A 6,182-nucleotide genomic window follows, 5' to 3' on the forward strand; every position below is an offset into this window, starting at 1 on the left:
TAGGACAAAGTATGCAGGAGGAGAAGCATGCCAAAGTGGAGACGACTTGGATGGGAAACGAATCACAATAGTGTGATAAAAACATAGCCTTTTCTCAATTTTACTATTATTGTTTTGTAAATTTAGTTTTAAAACAAAAAAATTGGAAAACTACCCAATTATTATTTTTTCTTGTTTTATCGATGGAAAATCCAAAAAAAAAACGAACCAAACTTAGAATGCCACCACAGCTAACTTTAAAAAGCTAAAATTCCGCCGTTTTTAAACATTCAAAGCTGAAAATTAATACTGTATATCAGAGAACAATCTTCAACAAAATCTAAACAATCACAAATCAAAGAGCCCCACCCACTTGTCAATCATTTGTGGGTGGCACCAGGGGTGGCACTTACCACCCTGGCCAGCCCTCTGGCTCCGCCCCTGGCCATCTTTATAATTAACTGCTGAAAGTATAAAAAGTTTTTAGAGACTATAAGGATGAGACGATTGAGAGGTGGGCTGCTGTTGGGACCTTTTTGAAGCTTCTGAATCCAAAATACTCGCACACAAACTTCATTTAATCTGATGTGACCGTTATTGTCTTTACATACATTGGGGGCTCTAACGTTTCCCACACATCYTTGGATTGATTGGGTCTGATTGAGAGTGCAGAGCTGCGTGTTCAGCACTTCTGTGGATCCCATCCAGAACATGGTGTGACGCAGTCCAGAGGAGATAAACGCCTGAGGAGAGGACGAGCAGCGCAGCCGTGTCATTCTACCAGATAATACACGAAATGTGATAAAAAAGTCAAAGATAACGCGCGGGTGCTGAGTTTGGCAAACTCTTCAGCTGTGCACAACTTCTCTGAGCACGAAAATGTTCGACGTTTAAGTGGATTTTGTTTATTGCAAAGCAAAAAAAAAAAAAGGAACCTTTCGTGAACTGTTCACTCGTGTTGTTTTCCGGTCTCCTCACCTCGCCACAACACATTCCTTTTAATCATCCTTCTGCTGCTTCGCGCCCTCGCCTCCTCACTCCCTCTGGCCTTCAGCTGTTAGTCTGATAATGGTTCTGACGAGTCGCGCTGTGAGAGTCGTCTGCAGCGATGCTCACACGCCCGGGAACTCCCCACGTAATCTGGATTTTTCCTCATCTGCGCACATCCAAAGCAGAGCGCGTTAAAACATCTCCGACTGACGAATCCATACATCCCGAACATCTGCACAAACTAAAACGGTTGCTGCCCGGTTTGATAATCGGTTGTTTAAAAGCCGCTCCGTGCTTCCATTAAGGCAGAAAAGTGGAGAAGATGTGGCTCGTTTGCCTTAAAAAGCTGAGCTGATGGAAATACAATTAAATAACACGAGCTTTTTGTCRTCTGCGTGTTAGCGCTAACAGATTTTCCATTATTTCATCAGATTCACAAATGCTGCACAAAGATTTGYGAGTAAATAAAGCGGAGTCGAAGCGTGAGGAGACTGTGACAAACRGCAAGTGTTGGACTCAGTTTTTAACGTGATAAATAAACACAAACAGCAAATAAAATACAGTTCAACTCAGAAGTCACCTCATCTGTAAATAAGTGTCATTTCATCTCAGAAGAAGAGTGTTGCATTCACTAAATAAAAAATGAAGACTGTTCTCAAAACTATGAGAAAGGTTAAAGAATTATAGCTGATCTGTACTACAGGAAAAGTGAAAAATGACTGCACTGTTGGATTTTATATGCTTTTATTTCCTCTTAGGTATGAAACACTGGGATATATTGAGTTAATGTGCACGGTGTTGTGTCTGCAGGTTTGTTACTAAATGCACCTGCACACCAGTCTGAGGGAGTTCTGTTGAATCAGCTTTGTCTCAAACATCACACAGGTACCCAACTTCCTTAGTCTGCAGTACTTTTGGTGTCTGGATATTTCAAAATAAGAGTCCCAATAAGAGTCGGAACAAAAYATTACAGATGGCGTTAATATTAGTATGTCGACACGGCGCAGTTTTCTTCTTTGTKGTTGTTCAAGTGAAAAGCCCACTCTGTCACGCTGGAACTCACTCTCTTCCTGCAGTACGGGACGCTACGGCTATAAGAAGCTAATGCATCTGAAATGTGTTAAATTACGTCCTGKATGTCAAAAGCACACACTTCCTCCTGTTTCTTTCTCTACAACTTTATTAAACTCTGGTGGATAAMCATTACACAGCTTGTTCTGGGAACACCTGTGTTCGACACACAGRAACACATCCAGCACCAGAGGCTGCTCAAAATCCTCCAACATAAGGATCTCGTAATTATGAGATCTTTTCTCGTAAATATGAGATCAGGATCTCGTAATTATGAGATCTTTTCTCGTAATTATGAGATCTTTTCTTGTAATTATGAGATCTTTTCTCGTAATTATAAGATCTTATCTTGTAATTATGAGATCTTTTCTCGTAATTATAAGATCTTATCTTGTAATTATGAGATCTTTTCTCGTAATTATAAGATCTTATCTTGTAATTATGAGATCTTTTCTCGTAATTATGAAATCAGGGATCTAATTTGGTTTTATTTGTTAACTATGAGATCTTTTCTCGTAATTATGAGATCTTTTCTCGTAAATATGAGATCAGGATCTCGAAATTATTAGGGGTGTAAGAAAATATCGATACACTGAAATATCGCGATATTTCATTTCCCGATACTGTATCGATATTCTAAAGCCCTGTATCGATTTTTAATTAAGGTTTAAAATGTCAACTTTCCTGCCAGCCGTTCATTTTTATGTTGTAGTTCAGCCTCTGACCACTAGTTGGCAGCAGTGAGCCAGCCATTTGGCTCCTCTACCTCTTGAGCGCCACAGAGTAAGGGTAGCATTAGCATTGTAAGTAAACATTAGTTTTTCTTTTTCTTTTCAGTAAGAGGTTTTTATTTAATAAAATTTTTGGACAAAAAAAAATCGCAATACATGGCAATATGTTGCCTTGCTTACAGTATCGCAATATATCGGGATATATCGTATCGTGACCCCTCTGTCATGATATGTATCGTATCGCCAAATTCTTGCCAATACACAGCCCTAATAAATATGGGATCTTTTCTCATAATTATGACATCTCGTAATTAAAACATCTTTCCTATTAATTATATGATCATTTCTCAAAATTATGACATCCTTTCTTGTAATTATGAGATCTTTTCTCATTATTATGAGATCGGGGATCTAATTTGGTTTCATTTGTTGAATGCCATGCTCTTCTGTATATTTCAGTGATCCCAGACAGACAAGCTCACAGAGGGAGGATCAAACACTTTATACTTTTATTCATTTTAAACCAACAAAGTGCTTCACTTTTGTGCTGCAGGTAAAATAAGTCAATTCTTGCTTTTATTTGTTTTCTGGATTACTTAATAGGCATATAGCGCAGGTGAATAAAGTCAGAAATAAAAAAGGTCATATTTCTCTTCTTGGAACACAAACAGAAGTGTTGATCTATCCTTCGCCTCTCTGTTTCTCTTCCTGGACAACCATTTYTTTTCTTCCTGTGTCCATGTTTTACTTTACCCCATCAGCACATTTTTCCTCCCCTTCCACTCTTTAATTCATCGTTTTTGCATCTTTTTTTTGTCCGTCTGTTCTGCGGCGCTCCTTGTCGTAAAGCGAGTCACCTTTTGGGAAGTTGGAGACGTGAAAGGCAGCGGGAGTTTAGACGACGGAGCAATAATCGGATCCTCTCCAGCTGCAGGGGAAACCAACGCTGTTAGAATTACTTTGATCACAGGGATGAGTGCCCGTCGTCCACTGATCCTCCGTGCGAGGACAATGCCTGAATTTTCAAAAATCCCCGCTCCGCTTCCGTTAATGAGCCTGTCAAACATAAACAGCTTCGTAACGAGAACAATGCTTTCGCTTTGATCGTTTAGGGGCTTTAGCGATGGCTCCTGCTTTAATTAATCGCCCACTGCCAAAAAAGAAAAGGTGGAATGATAATGTTTCTGTTCGCCTCTGAAGCTCTCACTGATAAACTTCTGGATTCATCGATTCAAGATGGCCACCAGGGCCGACTGACCTCAGAAACCTCAAAAAATAAAAGTTGGTAAATCAGTGAACGTTGCACACGTTGAGCTAAAATTCGCACACAACGTGGAGCACGGTGTCGTTTTCACGGTTCGACAAAAGTGGCTTGTAATTTCTCAGCACAAAGAGGGTGTCAAACATGAAAGGCGACAAGGTTGAGCCTTTAATTTCCCGTGTTTTTCTACGTGCTGATGTCACCGAAGCGGCACCCGGAGCAGCCCTGATCAATTCACTGTGATGCCTTTCAGCTCGCTCCCTTTTTAATGAGAGCTGCACCAGAAAAGAGGCACCGGCCGGCTGCATTCACAGTCAGGAGCCTCCTCCAGCTCTCTCAAGTCTCTGTGATGTCTGCGCACATGCTCATCCACGTCCATGTGTGTGTGTGTGTGTGTGTGTGTGTGTGTGTGTNGTGTGTGTGTGTGTGTGTGTGTGTGTGTGTGTGTGTGTACGCAGCAGATGCTTCAGCAGAGGGGAGCCAAACATCAGCCATGATTTTCTGCTATTAGCCCCTCATTCGGCCCCCTCTCTTTGCTCACGATGTCAGAAATGGATGATGTTTGTCACCACGGTGCGTCTGTGGGACAAAATGTTTAACAGCTCCGAGCTGGCACAGAAAAATAACACAACACTGATAATAAAAGTACCCTGGGCTAACCTCACACACCAAACACATGATGCGTCTGTCGGTTTAATCAGAACTAGATATACATGTTTGCAAATCTCTCCACTGACTTTCAGTTGAACATTAAATTATTTTAAATCCCTTTTTATTGTTTTTAAAGCCTTAAATGGCTTCCTGCAGTATTGTTCAAATGATCCACTACAGATACAAAGTCAGGAAGATCAGTAAAAATAAAGAATAAAAATATTTATAAGCAGTTTGTGATTTCTTTTGACAATTATCGTACTTGTTCTTTCTTCTTTATTTTATACATTACATATTTTAGCTCAGTATTTATTGTTTATTATTATTATTATTTTAAGTACACACAATTGCCAACAAGTATGTGCTACACAATACTGCACTAAGATGCTGCAAAAATATTTAAATATCTGAAGGGTTTTATTCTGAAATGTGGACTCTCCAGGAGTTTCCTGTCACTGACCCTAAGCATCTTTAACCCGGAAATAAAAGGAAATAAATAAAAATAATATTTATAAGTAGATATATGAGGAACTGTCCAAAACATCCTCTAACTTTTAAAAAGTAGCATCACTTTATTAATGTTTACTGATTTTTAACATCCTGCAGGATTTTTTTTTTTAATGTTTAGCTCATAAACTATAAATAAAAAGTTAAAGCGACTGTTGAGAAACATTTGGTCCTGAATACTCACGAGAAGCGTCTCCTCGGAACTTTCCTTTGAAACGAATCCTCTCCTTTTTCTTTATTTTGTTTTGTTAAAATGTCTCTTTAGTTTTTTTTGTTAAAATAAAGTGAACTCCCACACACGAAGCCACATGTTTTCCCAGAAGACAGAACTCCACTGTGGAGCTGGTCCGACCTGTAGGTACACTTCTCTCTCTGGTGCGTCTGTTTGCGCGAGCTCGCTCTCCCCTCACCTGCCATGTGATGCGCGCGATGCCTTCAGGGACCCCTCGGAACAAACGCGCTCAACCGTTTAACCCCCCCTTTTTTTTTAAATGGTGAGAAATAAACACAAATTTTAATAAATAATTATATTACTACGAATAAGAAATAGTTTCCATTTGTTTTAGTTGTTTTATTTTTTTAGATCTAATAACCCAATATTGCAGATTAGCTAATAAAAACTGGATCATCAGCTAAACAAGTCATGTTGATGTTTTGATGTATTGTTGTTTTTTTTTGTATGGGTTTAATCAAGCCCTAAACAGAAGTGGGTCAGGAACATTTCTGTTGAAACTCCACAACCTCTCAAAGCTGATGTACAAGTGAAGAAATTACTTTTAAACTTGTGTGATACCACATAAAATAATGAAAACTACAAGTTGTACTTCCTTTTATTGTGTTAAACTGACACTGCCATCTAGTGGTAGAAAGAAATAGTTGCAACCGTTTATTGCAGTTCCATGCACCCATTTTCATTTACTTTTTTATTTTAAGTAGAAAACAATTCATATTTGAATGCATTCTGTAATTGCTTGTGTTTACCAGTTTTAATG

The 6,182-nt window shown here is 39.1% G+C and overlaps 1 protein-coding gene across 1 annotated transcript in view; it reads right to left on the minus strand.

The window, feature by feature from the left end:
* ppfibp2b (PPFIA binding protein 2b) overlaps positions 1 to 5,588 on the minus strand; it is a gene marked incomplete in the record, with an annotated part of 84,691 nt that extends 79,103 nt beyond the window's left edge. The window contains 1 exon segment of the mRNA XM_014033082.1: positions 5,375 to 5,588.
* Between the last annotated feature and the right edge of the window lie 594 nt (positions 5,589 to 6,182).

The sequence above is a fragment of the Austrofundulus limnaeus genome, unplaced genomic scaffold (genome assembly GCF_001266775.1).
Source record: "Austrofundulus limnaeus strain Quisiro unplaced genomic scaffold, Austrofundulus_limnaeus-1.0 Scaffold7, whole genome shotgun sequence".
Lineage (NCBI taxonomy): Eukaryota > Metazoa > Chordata > Actinopteri > Cyprinodontiformes > Rivulidae > Austrofundulus > Austrofundulus limnaeus.